The 14,607-nt window shown below is 38.5% G+C and overlaps 1 protein-coding gene and 1 long non-coding RNA gene across 4 annotated transcripts in view; both read right to left on the bottom strand.

The window, feature by feature from the left end:
* The window catches only part of PAFAH1B1 (platelet activating factor acetylhydrolase 1b regulatory subunit 1), a 62,788-nt gene extending 57,101 nt beyond the window's left edge, over nucleotides 1-5,687 (bottom strand). Inside the window, exon 1 of one of the 2 annotated variants that reach the window (XM_074319925.1) lies at nucleotides 5,305-5,687. The gene's annotated coding sequence lies outside the window, so the exon portion shown is untranslated. Of the gene's footprint in view, nucleotides 1-4,621; nucleotides 4,758-5,304 lie in introns of those variants that run through there. The other variant, XM_074319926.1, reaches the window with a different exon arrangement.
* A 2,351-nt stretch (nucleotides 5,688-8,038) lies between these two features.
* The window catches only part of LOC141569016 (uncharacterized), a 62,751-nt gene continuing 56,182 nt past the window's right edge, over nucleotides 8,039-14,607 (bottom strand). The window contains exons 3-4 of one of the 2 annotated variants that reach the window (XR_012492412.1): nucleotides 9,925-10,059; nucleotides 8,039-8,631 (exon numbers count right to left, since the gene is read on the bottom strand). This is a non-coding gene — a long non-coding RNA (uncharacterized LOC141569016). Of the gene's footprint in view, nucleotides 8,632-8,964; nucleotides 10,060-14,607 lie in introns of those variants that run through there. The other variant, XR_012492411.1, reaches the window with a different exon arrangement.

Raw genomic sequence — 14,607 nt, forward strand, 5'->3', positions numbered from 1 at the left:
AAGGAAACTGAGGCTCCTCCTCGAGGTATAAAGCTGGGAAGTTGTGGAGTTAGTATTAGGATCTAAAATATTCATATATGATTTTAGTCAGAAGCTTTATTTAAATTTCTCTGATAATGCCATATTTATAGCCTTTTCCCACCTTTAAAAAATAAGTTAACCAAAAAGAAACTAATCAATAAAACGGACTCATTAGCTACACCTTCCCTGCTTTTGCAATCAGCATATTTTCGATAAAAACAAATATGAGATGAATAAATAGCATATATGCCTTATGCATACAAGACTAATATCATAAATGCATCCTTCTATCTTTGCCATAGATTAAAAGTCAATTAATCAATAATGTAAAAATCTTAATAAACATAAAACTGCATAATGCCTTCAAAAATTAAATTCCTTAAAAATCTCCCAGATTCTTAACTTTACTGTTATCAAGAGACACTCTATCAGAAAATTTCTTAACAGCTGTACTTGTCAACACCTAAGAGCTCAAGAGCAATAATGAAAATGCAAAGAGCAGCTCATTATAAAATGCAAATGCACTTTGTCCAGTTGGGTTAATTCACTTCTTATAGTCGAGAATCTTGTGGCCCTATGTCAGAAGCATGACACTGTTCCCTAAGACACCATAAAATCTCTTTAAGGGAAGTATAAACTCTTTTCCTTCCTTCACCTTAATTCCTGAGAGATCGCTGGAAGTTATTACAAAAGATAGCATATTTCCTTTCACATAAGCCTGCATTCAATCAAATGCAATATTTACTTATTAACACTAATACTACCTGTATATCACGTGCATGCATGCAACAAGTCTTTATTAACTTATTAATATTACTGTAAAGCAGTAGTAGGCACTTTCTGGGAGTCGCTACTCAAATGTCGAAGTCCTTATGCAAGCAAAATAGTTAACAATATAAGACCACGTTAATAAATGCCAATTTAAATGATGCAGGCAATAAATGCCATGATTTTCACCATTTAAAAAAAAGAAATTGACAAACATAAGAATAATTATAAAATGAGTCCATTTTGTCAAAAGAAAAAGGAACATTTTCTTGACCACACAAGGTAATACCCAAGGGATTTGGTGCCTGTAATACATATATACCTCATTCTAGCTCTAGCCTAACATGTGACATTAGGAAAACAAATTCTGAGTTTCAGTTCTCTCACCCATAAAAATACCAACCTACCTGAAAAAACAGCTGACAGAACAAGTGAAAATGAGTACCGTATTATTTACAAAGCTCTAAGGAAATGTTTATGACAATGTTAAACAACAGTAACTTCAGAAGCATTCTTGACAAATGCTCAGATCAATCCTAACCAGGTAAGTCAACCAAAAGCCACCATCTTTTGAAGAGAAAAACAACAAATCAAAATAATAGGCACTTATGATGCCTGCATCCAACAAGTATAAAACATTACACAAATATCAATTAAGTCTATAACTGCCATGGCAAGTTTAAAAATTATGCACATAGCAGAAGCTTAACTAAGGTTCCATTTAAATGACTAGCCCAAAGTGTCAAATCAAGTGAGCAACAAAACTAAAACAATGCAGAAAGCCTTCACTGCAGTTAACTATTAGGCTTATATTACACAGCATCTTTCATGAAGAACAGATTTCTCAAAACATTTGACTATCAGCAACTAGTATTCACTCTACAGCTAAGCATCTACAGGAAAACAGATTTTCTTTTTCTTTTCAGAACTTATATTGCATGCTATTAGTTTTATTTTAAATAGAGCAACTTTTTAAGTAATAAAACAATGACAGTTTTGTAGAAGACAGAACAGGGGCAAAGAATTTCCACTTCAAACTTAACCATTTCTCTCTTTAATGTACACGAAAACAGGTTACTTGTCATCATGAAATATTTTCACAACAGACTAGAGGCAAGTAAAAAAAAAAAATCTCTTTTAGAACCACAGCAGGTTTAAAACCAACTAAGCCTCAAGTCCTTTTGGCAAAAGAGTGCATGATTCACTGCTTTAGAACTCAATGGGAAGAACTGGAAAATTCACTTTGATTACCGTAAGATTTTGTTTTGGGTTTGTTTTTTAAGCTATCCATCCTAATGTTGACAAGTTTCATAGTTTCTATGGCTTGTTTATTAAGTTGTGAATAATATGAACCTCATGTAAACAAAAAGTAGTCATGTATATATTTACATATAATTTAGTACATAGAAGGAAAACATTTACATTGAAAAAATATACACAACGAAACATGAATGTTCTACCTAGAAAACCAAAAATTATATGGTTTGACTTTTCCCTTCCAGAAATGTATCAGAATCTTTTACATACTAGTTACTTTATCTAGAAAACAGATACCAAGTAATTCCATAAAATGAAATCCATCCCACTCTTATTAAAAGTTTTATAAATACAGGATTATGAAGAATTTCAAAAATTGACCTCCAAATAAAGCAAAAGATTCTGCCACATGTATCAGAAACACACACAGATACACATCTGGAACTAAAGCTCTTAAGTCAAATTGTATTAAGCTCCTGATCAATTAATAATCTACTGAAAAATCACTGCTCTTAGTGCACTTTTATAGCTACAAATACTAGGGATGGAGATATGTCAGACATGTAACTGACTTATCATTCCTAACCTTACTCACTCCTCACCATAGGAACCCTTCTACTTTCTAATCTCATTAAAAATAACAAGTGCGAAAATACATATACTCATAGTTATAAGGCTCATCAAAATCACATTTACCACATGAATCTGACATTCTTTTGAAGATGTCTATTCACATGAATGCTTAATACAAAACGTTAAAGTGACCTACTCTCTCTTATGGTAGTACCTTACAAAAAGGACCCTTTCAAGGGACAACACAACAGAAAATGTCCATATAAAGAGCCTTTAACACAAATTATCCTTTTTTGCTTATCTTTGATGTTTGTTATTAAAAAATTGCATTTATTGTTTTAATGCAAACTGAAAGAAAATATCTGTCGTATTAGATTTTTGCAACATTTCTATTTCTTGCCAAATATTTCTGGCATTCATTAATTTACATTTACTTGACTAAAACAAAAAACATTAAGAAGGGTGTGTGTGTGTATATATACATACATATACATATATACATACATATGAATGTGTATGTATGTATATGTACAGATACATAGACAGTAAGTGTCTGTTTTAGAGCAGGGACATTGGTTTTTCACCCCATTCACTATCCATCCACCTTGCAAAAAAAGTGGAAACTAAACATGAGATTTTAAGATTTACTACAGAGAAATGTCTTTGTGGTAGCAGCATCAGTTAGGATCAAATAACATTACAAAACATAAGCAAGATAAAAATGCTATGAAAGGGCAATCTAAATCTAGCACTTCACAGCTTTTGCTCTCTTACTCCACCCAGTCTCCATGGCTCAATGGCTGTTCACAGCATCCACAAATATTAGCCCTTTTTTTTTTTTAGGGGGGGTGACAAAATAGGGCTAGCTCCATCAAAATCAATATATACGGAAATATTTTGTGAAAAATTGGGTTCCTTTCCCTGATACATTAAAAAAAAAAGCTTCAAATTTGTTATAGGAGATCCTTCCCTTCTAAACAATCCAAACAATGATCATCTATAATAGAACATGAAAGAATAAATCACCCAAATACAGATTACTCTCCTGCTCTAATAAAAACTGCAATTTGCAACTGCCACTTATTTTTGCAAAACTGTGTCTTGAAAGATCCCCATGGGAGATTAAAAGCAGCTAATGCCTTAAACCCCCATCAGAATTTTTTTAAGTAAAAGCTTTTATATATTTAACATTATATCATTACAGACATACACAGGCAGTTAATTTTTCTGATTAAGGGATTGAACCTCGCAGCACTCAAACCCTGCTGCAAAAAACAAATGAATAAAAATAAAAAATTTAAGCAAATACTACTGTGGCAAAAGGGGAGGAATGAGACTACTGGTCTGAAAGGCCCAAGTACTGTCTCCTCCGCCCTAGCCTCAAAATGAAATTCACACAAAACAATCCACCTCCCAACAAAATAGAATTACCAAAAATGGCACAATTTTTTTGTTTAGACTTTATGACGTTATGAATCTCAAGGACTGTGTGTTACACTAGAGGTCGGAATAACAGTTAGTATCTTTATTCTCTCCCGATTAGCCTGTTAAGGAAGGGGGGGGGCTTGGCATGACATCGCCCATTGAGAATGAGACCACAAATCTGGTTCTTCAAAAGCACAATTTCTTAACCAACGGACTGATACAAACCCTAATCCCCAAAGAAAATCTCCTGCCCTCCTCCCAAGGAGTTTCTTGCTAAGTCACTGAAGAAAGGCAGAAAAACAAATAAAGCTTTGCTCTCTTATCTCAGATATTGAAAACCTCCTCATCCTCTCCACTCATGTTTTGAGACGTAGAATTAAATTTTGCCCAACACCTCAAAGGCATTTCTCACCTGGGAGCTAAGGAAGAAGGCACTGCATTTCCTAAAGGAGTGGGGAGATTAGATGAAGAGGAATGGCTGAGGGCCTCGAAACCCCGTGTTACAACGTCAAAAGGCAACTCCCGTTTGAGGAGCCGGTGGCAGGAAAAAAGAAAACAAAACAAAAAAAAAACCTGCCTGATTTGGTGGGTGGATGCTGCGGATGTTTCTGTGGGTCGGGCCGCTCCTCCTCCTCCTTAGTGGGTGTAGAGGGTGGACCACCGCACAGGGGAGCCAGGGAAGGGGTGGGCCATCCTTCTCAGGTCACCCCATCCTAAGGACAGGTTGGGGACGGAACGCCTGGAAGGCCTGTAGGTGCCGAGGCGGCGCGGGGCTGAGCCCGGTTCCCGAGCCACCAACCACGGGAGGGGTGGGGACAGCGGAGCTCGCTTTCCGTGGCCGGGGAGAGGGCTGAACACTTTCCCCAAGATCAGAGAGCGACCTGCTCTCCACGCCCTTCCTACCCAAGAATACTTTTCTTGCTAAGTCACCGAGAGAGGAGGGTGATCCCTTCCCGGGGAGGGCCGCGGGTGGAGCCGCGGAGGCCTGGCAACCCCCGAACCCGGGCGGGGAAGGAGCGGAGCGAGGGCAGCGCCCTCCTCAGCCTGTCCCCCTCCTCCGTGTGTCTCACTCAACGGCCGTCGCGGCCGCCATTTTGAGAGCGAGGAGAGAAGAAGAAGGAGGAGGCGGCGGCAGGGGGAGGGGAGAATGGGAGGGAGGGGACCGGCGCAGCCACATCGTCAGGCCGCCGGGCCCGGCCCGCAGCCGCCCGAGCGCGGTGAAGAAGACAGAGGGAAGGGCGCAGACCCTCGCCGCCTTACCGGAGCGCTGCACCGCCGCCTCCGCAGGGCCTCTTCCGTCCTTCACTCCCATCCACCGGCGGGGGAGGGGGAGAGGGAGAGGGAAGGGAAGAAGGAGGGAGGGAGGGAAGGAGGGAGGGGGAGGATGGCGCGCAGGGCCCGGGCCCGGGGAGGGGGAGGGGAGCGGGCGGGCTCCTCAGCCGTTCCGGGGCTCGAGCCCAAGCCTGGCGCTCGCGGTTTCTCTCGCTCGCGCCCGAGAGCTCCCCTCCTTCTCCTTCTCGCTCCCTGGACCCCGGTGTCGCTGCTCGTTCGCTCGCTCACTCGCTATCTCGGCCGCCGGACTCCGCCGCCGCCCCGCCGCTCCAGCTCCGTCTGTCACAGGAGCTGCCCCAACGCCCTGACGTCACCGCGCCGCCGCCGCCGCCGCCGCCGCCGCGCCCCAGACCAGCCGGGAAGAGGGAGGGGAGGGGGCCGAGCGCGGAGGAGGGGCTGCGACGCATGCGCTGACCTGGGCTGGGCCCTGAGCCGCACCGGCCTTCGGCTTAGCGGGCGGGCGGCTGGTGCGGCTTGGCGGTACCCAGAGATCGGCGAGCGAGTTTGCGCACGAGGCGCCCCTCCTCGCGCCTTGTACGTCTGTGTAACCTTGGCAAAAAGGCGCTCCTTTTCCTAGACCCTCATCTGACTGTTCTGGCTCCTCGCGAACTCCGTCTCCGTTCACCTCCCAGTCCTGCTTTTGCCGACAAACGCGCTCTCCCGCCTTCCCCCGGCTAATTGCGGTACCCGTTGGCATCCGTGGATTCTGGCTCCCCATTCACCCCCCCACACACACACGCCAACCCCCATAGGCTTCAGAATAAAGCGGAGCCTGAGCCAAGCTGTCGCCCGTTCTATCTCCGGCCTTTGGGTTTATTTCCCAGCTTGGGGCCGGGGGTGGGAGTTTGTTGTGTTGGTTTGGGATGAAGAGCTGTTGAGATTAAATCTGATGGAATGCCTAATTGTCTTCATTTTTATTACAGATTTTTAATTGGGAGCATTCGCTTTTAGATGTGATTCAGCTATTCTTTTTTTAGACACACACACACACACACACACACGACTCTGGAAGTCTCAAAACTGTCTCCCAAAGAAAGGTCTGGAACTTTATCCCTACATGGCTTGTGAGTGTGTGTGCTAAATTATAGGTTGAAATACTGATGACAAAGAAGTCTTGGGGATTTGTAGTCAATTTATTCCACACAGACATTTAATTAAAAAGAGGCCAGATTGGAGGTTTCGAATCATTCAATATGGAATATTCTTTCAATAAGAGCTATCTACTGTAGTGTGATTGTCTCATCATTAATTTGTATTGCCCAAGGAAACTCTTCCTGAAACACAGGTTTAGGGTTATGTTCATGGATTTTATTCCCTTTATGCAAGTAAATATTAGGTTGGTGCAAAAGTAATTGCAGTTTAAAAGGTTAAAAATAACTGCAAAAGCTGCAATTACTTTTGCACCAACCTACATACACTGCCTTTGAGAAGCAGCTGAGTTAATGAAAGATATAATCCTGGATCAGCCACTTACCAGAAATGTGACATTGGCTAAATTACTCTCTCTGGCCTGGGCCTCTCTATGAAATAGACTTAATAACTAACTAACTTGTAAGGCTTTTGTGAGAATTAGAGAGGAGATGCTACATGTGTGAAGTAGATTGCCTTACTGGGTAACTCATGTAACCATTACTGTAGCTTGATAGCAAAACAAGGTTTTTTTCATCAAGAAAAGTTGTCTCTATCCTTGGTGATCAAGAGGGACATGAGCGAATTGCATGGAGAGTTTGGGTTTTCCCCTTCATGAAGGCAGGGAAGGAAATCAAATGATCTCTGGAAGGTATTTTCCAGATTTGCAGTTCTGGGCTTCTCTAGTTTGATGAGAACACGAGGCACAGAGATTTAGTCCGTGTAACGTCCAGTAAGTTGATGAACATGAAATCACATACCTTGTCCTGAGAATCTACCTTTGGTTCATTTTTGCCTTTTAAAATATTTATTATTGCCTGATACCACACTATTTGATATTTAATCAGCTGAGTAAATCTGTTCTTTATTTTTTAAAATGAATGTTCTAAAAGCCAACAAAATTGCCCAGAAAGAGATCAGAATCACATCGATAAACACTGATATGATACTAATAGGTAGCACTAACCCCTATAAACCTTGAGCTCATAGATTCATATATTTAGAATCCTTTAAAATTTGTATTACGTAATTATATACTAAATTGAGATCGGGTTTTATTTCTATAGCAATCCTTAAAAATGGATTTATTTCTATAGCAATCTCTTTGGAGGAATATGTAAAAACTTTCTTCCTTGATTACAATTTTTTCTGAACAGAAAATTGTTGGGTGCTTGACTTTATATGGAACCATGTGTTCTTTCTGTATACTTTCTTTTCAGTTGCTAAAACGATAGATCTATCTTAATAAACACTTGTCTATAGAGAATGGAGAATTAAGACATCTATGCTATCAATCATAATTCGTAAGGACTTATACAGAACCTACTAGATCCGTCCAGGAAACATTTAAAAATGAATATTTTGGATGATTCTTGAAAAAAACTAAGTATAAACATCTATTTTAGGTAGAAAGAGAAATTAAGTTTGACTTATCCAGTTTTTTGTTACGAATTGTTGCTTGCTATAAATAATGTCAGCAAAGGTTCACAAAAACAAATAAAAACCAAAACTCGGAAAAAACACAAACAACAACAAAAATAAAAATCCATTTACTACCACAATCTAACAATCTCTCCATTCATTTGAATTGCAAATCTTTATTTTTCCAGCAGACATTTTCAAAATGGAAACATTTGTTTCAATTGCTGCAGTAAAATTAGTGTTAGTTTAAACAATTCTACAAATGAGCTGACTGGAAGAAACACTCCAAAAATATTGCTATTGGGGAGAGGACAAAATTTTTTCTAAAAGTAGCTCCAGAGCAAAAATCTTTTTTTTTACAATTGAGCACACATGTTAAAACATTATTTTGAGAATTAAACCGTCCTCTGTTTATAGACAAACATACATTGTTGTGTGTGCATATTTGATACAAAGCAATTAGTAAATGGTGAGAAGGTAGCTTTCAGGCATACAAGTTATGTGTGTCAAAGTCCCATATGAAAGAGAACCATCACTCAACTGGTAAGAGACTTAACTCCAGGAGATTTTAGCTAATTAATTTGTGTACCTGCATTTCCCCAAAGCATGGACCTGTCAATGAGTTCAATGAGGGCAAGCTCAACTAAACCAGTCATTCTTCATCTCAGCATCATGACTTCTTCATATGTCACGAACATTGGGAGGCTAGAGAAACAAATGAAAAACTATGAAAAGAGGTGAAACTCTCAGACTGGACATAGAAGAAATATTTAGAAGCCGCACTTTGTAATCTGAAACCTTTTTTTAAAATTATTTATTTACTTTTTTCCATTACAGTTGACATTCAATATTATTTTATATTAGTTTCAGGTGTACAGCATAGTGGTTCGACATTTATATAATTTATTCAGTGATTCCCCCCTCGTTAGTCTAGTATCCACCTGGCACTATACATAGTTGTTGCAATATTATTGACTATATTCTTTATGCTATATTTTACATGCCTGTGACAATTTTGTAACAACCAATTTGTATTTCTTTTTTTTTTTTTTTGTATGATTTTACTGGGCAAGGGGAACAAGACTTTATTGGGGAACAGTGTGTACTTCCAGGATTTTTTCCAAGTCAAGTTGTTGTGCTTTCAGTCGTAGTTGTGGAGGGCGCAGCTCAGCTCCAATTCCAGTTTCTGTTGTTAGTTGCAGGGGGTGCAGCCCACCATCCCTTGCCGGAGTCGAACCAGCAACCTTGTGGTTGAGAGGACGCACTCCAACCAACTGAGCCATCTGGGAGCTCAGTGGCAGCTCAGCTCAAGGTGCTGTGTTCAATCTTAGTGGCAGGGGGCAGAGCCCACCTTTCCTTACAGGTGTCGAGGAATTGAGCAGGTAACCTTGTGCTTCAGAGCCCTCTGGCTCTTGTGGGAATTCAACCTTCAGCCTTCGGCATTAGGAGCATGGAGCTCCAATCACCTGAGCCAGTGGGCAGGCCCCAATTTGTATTTCTTAAACCCTTCACCTTTTTCACCCAGATGGCCAACCCACCTCCCCTCTGGCAACCCTCAGTTTGTTCTCTGTATCTGTGAGTCTGTTTCTGTTTTGTTTGTTTATTTTGTTCTTTAGATTCCACATATAAGTGAGATTATATGGTATTTGTCTTTCTCAGTCTGACTTATTTCACTTAGCATAATACCCTCTAGGTCCATCCATGTTGTTGCAAATGGTAAGGTTTTATTCTTTTTATGGCCAAGTGATATTCCATTGTATATATCTTCCATTGTACCACATCTTTATCCAGTCTTCTATTGATTGTAAATAGTGCTGCATCTAACATAGGGGTGCATATATCTTTTCAAATTAGTGTTTTGGATTTATTCAGATAATTACCCAGAAGTGGAATTGCTGGGTCATAGGTAGTTTTATTTTTAATTTTTTGAGGAACTTCCAAACTGTTTTCCATAGTGGCTGCACCAATTTGCAATCCCACCAACAGTACATGGGCTACCTTTTTCTCCGCATCTTTGCCAACACTTGTTCTTTGTTGATATATTGATGGTAACCATTCTGAGAGGTGTGAGGTGATATCTCACTGTGGTTTTAATTTGCATTTCTCTGATGATTAGTGCCTGTAATCTGGAACCTTAAAAAAAATAGAAAAATAATTTTAAAGTGCTAACAAAAAACAATATAAAAAGATTTATCACGTTCATTCTAGGTGTCACCACAGTAGACCAGGCACAGGGTAAAACAAACTTTCTTCCCTTTTATGTCTGTATACCTAGTAGAGTAAAAGATTAATTCTCACTTAGAGGATTTAAAGAAGGCTTTATGAAGGAAGTAATTTAAAGCAGACCTTTAAAAATGGCTAGAATTTTAATTAGTTGATTCAACAAATATTTATTGAGTGTCTTCTATGTACCAGACCCTGTGCTGTGTGCTGAGTATACACAATGAGCAAAACAAACAGAATCCCGGAGCGCATGTAGTTTATATTCTGGCAGAAGACACAGGGAAAGAAGGTGACAAAGCTATGAAGCAATAAACAGCACTGAGGTGGAGAAAAACAGGAGGGACTACCTTAGTGAGTGTGGTAAGAGAAGACATTTCTGAGGAGCGAGTGACATTTAAACTGAGGTTTGAGTAGCCAAGGGATTCCAGATTAAGGAAGAACAAGTGCAAAGTCCCCAAGGCAGGAAAATGCTTGCTGTGTTCCAGGAAATGAAAGAATGTCCAGGTGGATGGAGTGAAATGATGGTAAGGAAGGAGTCTTCTTGACTGCACTGGTCCAGGGGACACCACTTCTATTTTATTCCCTGAATAACCCAGCAGAGGAAAAAGCAGGCGACAAGATCAGAGAGCCAGGTAGGAATCAGATAATGCAGGACCTTGAGAATATAGTAGGGAGTTTGGGTTACATTTTTGTAGCTGTGTACAAAGGTAAGGACCAAGAAGAAAAAAAAGAAAACACATTTTGACCCTTGCCTTTTGCTCTTGAAGACTTTTAACAAATCATAATGCTATTATTATTTTATCTTTTTAATATGGACATTTTCAAATATATACAAAAGTAGACAGGATGATATAATGAAACCTCATAAACTCACGGCTAATCTTGTTTCATCTATACTCCCACTCATTCCCCCTCATTATTTTGAAGCACATGCTAGATATCACATTACTTCACTATTCATAGTTTAGGATGTATCTCTTTTTAAAAAAATCTTTTAAAAACGTAATCACAATACCATTATTAAACCTAAAAGAATAACAATAATTCCTTAAGAATATTTTGACACTACCCTTTGATCTTTGCCTCACCAAAGACAATGAGTGATCATAAGTTATGAGGAAACTGGACAAGCGTATAGTTAAGCAATCTTGGATAATAGAATTATCCTGAATTATTTGAGATCAGCCTGCAATTTTCTTATGGATAAATTTAAAAATTAATATAAGCAATGGGTCTTTTATCCAATTAAAATGAATATTACTAGTAGAAATGATTTGCACAGCATGTAAATGGCAATGGCTGAAACTTCACACAGTAAATGTTTTATCTGCCAAATTTGACCCAGGAAAATTGCTTGTAGTCAAAATCATGACCACAAAAGGATACTCACAGTGATAGAAACCATAGAAGAGAGGCAACAACAACAACAAAAAACCTGATAAATATGTCAAATTTGCTTTGTAAAATTATTAGAGGAAAGAACCAATTCCAAGGAAAATAATTCAATTAAAATAAAAATGAAAATAGAAAAAATGGAAGTGGTTTAACTCTGCTAATAAATACATTTCCCCTAAAAATTCAATGAAGTTAGTATAATTCTGATTAAAACACTTGGATTCACAAATGCTGAGTCAACACGTCCTTAAGGTCAATTCTATAAGGGGAAAAACTTCCTGGATCTAGGGCAGCCCTGTCCAATAGACATACAATATGAAACATGAATGTACTGTAATTTAAAATTTTGTAGTAGCCACATTTTAAAAAGGAAAAGTTGAAATTGATTTTATCTTTTTTTCCTACTCTTTGAAATCCAGTGTCCAGTTTACACGTACAGAATATCCAAATCCACACTAGCCACATTTCAAGTACTTAATAGCCCATGTGGCTAGTGCTATCAGACTGGGCAGTACAAATCGGGGGGCGGGGGGGAAGGACAATGTAGGTAGAAAGAATGGTTTGAGCAAAGGTATGGAGTTATAAATGTGGAAGGCAAGTTCTGGGAATAAAAAATGGAACAAGAATAGCTGAAAAGGAATGTTTGTGTCTGAGGGGACGGGGACGGTTGATGGAGGGTTGCAGAGTGGGGAAGGGAAAAAAACAGAGTGTGCCAAAAAAATGTATACGTATTTTAAGAATGGAAAAAACTGCATTAAAATTGTAATACTCAATATATACCGATAACATAAGATGAATACAAGTCATGTGTATACACTTTTTTTGGCAGCCCCAGTATATAGGCTGTAAGATTGGGAAGAGAATCTGGACTAGAAGGTTCTGAATATCTTGAAGCTAGTCTGTTCTGTTTGCTATGGGGCTGCTTGCTTATATTGTCTTTGTGTAAGACCACAAACCAGTAACCTTCATCTTCCAAACAGAACTCTCCCTACTCTCTTCAACAGCACACTGTTTTCCCCAACCATATTGACTGTACAGAGAAAAGAAGATTGAATTTCAGGTCTCAAAATGATGGTCCGGAAAAACCACTAATGCTAAGTTATATCAAGACATACCCTAAATCGTGGTTTTCATACTTTTTTTCCTCAAAGCTTATTTTCCCAAACAAAATAATGTACAGAATTCCCATGTGTATAAAAACAAGCCAGCAAACAAAAACAGTTTCCCTGTTTGCAGTAAGGGTTTGGGGGCACAAACTGATACCCCCTCCACCAGTACACCAGCAGGAAGAAATTTCTATCGTCTCACTGTGCATCTTTGAGAGCATTTGCAACTCACATCAGATTCGTTAAAAAAAAAATTAGTACAATAACTCTATACTAAGTAGAATATGACTGCATATCTAGAATTTATGATTTCCTCCTGGATTCCAGTATACAGTACTTAAACAAAATAATATTCTTTTCCCTAAAATCACTTTTGATACATGCATATTTAAAATTATGTCAAATTTAGTTCCAAATGTCTTCTTTGTAAAATTGGAGTTTATTTTAAATACATATGCATCTTCTAGGACTGCAAACAGGTTACTGTGAGCACTGACAGATGAGATGGAACATAACTTAGGGCAGAAGGCCGGTATGCCCCACAAACCACAGCCTGCTTATTTGTGAGATTTCCTTTTCCTTCTCATTAGATATTTGTTTCATGTATTGATGATTTATGCCATGACAAAAAATTGGGAAAATGCAGAAGTTATGAAAAAAAGGAAAATCACAAGTAATCCCATAATTCAGATATAACACAGTGAAAAAATTATACATATACTTTCAATTTTTTGCATATACGTAAGTAAATATTTTTGATAAAATCAGGATCTTAATTTAAATGCAATTTTGAATCTTAACACTTTTTACCCGAAGGTTAAAAAAAAAATCAACGTTTTCCCATGTCATTAAATAGTCTTCAAAAGCATGAACTTTTAATGGTTAACAAATAGTCCATTGTATTTGTGTTTCTCACAGGGTGACTATTGGCATTTTGGATGGGACAATCCTTTTTTAAATTTTTTGAATTGAACTTTTTATTTTGAGATAATTGTAGACTGACATACAGTTGGTTGTAAGAAATAATAGATCCTTTCTACCCTGATACCCTACCCCACAGGTAACATCTTGCAAAACTATAGTACAAGATATCTTCACAGCTATTGAGATTGATACAATTAACATACAGAACATTTCCATCAATAGGAGGCTCCCCCACCTTGCCCTTCTATAGCCAGTCACATCTACTTCCCTCCTACCCATCCCCTTCCTCATTTCCAGAACTTTGTCAGTTTAAGAATGTTATATAAATGGAGTAAGCCAGTCCTTTTGAGATTGGCTTTTTCCCCCCACTCAGCATAATTATATGGAGATTGATCTCGATTATGTGTATTCCATAGTTTATTCCTTTTTATTGCTGAGCACTACTCTATGGTATGGATATACCACAGTTTAATGATTCACCTGTTAAAGGGCATCTGGTTGTTTCCAGTTTGGTGCAATTATGAATTAATCTGCTATGAACATTTGTGTACATGTTTTTGTGTGAACCTAAGTTTTCATTTCTCCGGTATAAATGCCCAGGAGTACAACTGCTGGATCACATGGCAGTTGCATGTTTGGAGATATATATATACTGTGTTTCCCCCAAAATAAGACCTAACCGGACAATTAGCTCTAATGCGTCTTTTGGAGCAAAAATTAATAGAAGACCCGGTATTATATTATATTATTATATTATATTATATTATATTATATTATATTATATTATATTATATTATATATGATATAAGACCCGGTCTTATATTATAGTAAAATAACACCAGGTCTTATATTAATTTTTGCTCCAAAAGACACATTAGAGCTGATTGTCCGGGTAGGTCTTATTTTCGGGGAAACAAGGTGTATATATATATATACACACACACACACACACACATCATATATATGTATATGATATATATGGTATATATGGTATATATATGATATACATATATACACGATGTTTATGCTATAT

This window comes from Rhinolophus sinicus, linkage group LG15 (genome assembly GCF_036562045.2).
Source record: "Rhinolophus sinicus isolate RSC01 linkage group LG15, ASM3656204v1, whole genome shotgun sequence".
Lineage (NCBI taxonomy): Eukaryota > Metazoa > Chordata > Mammalia > Chiroptera > Rhinolophidae > Rhinolophus > Rhinolophus sinicus.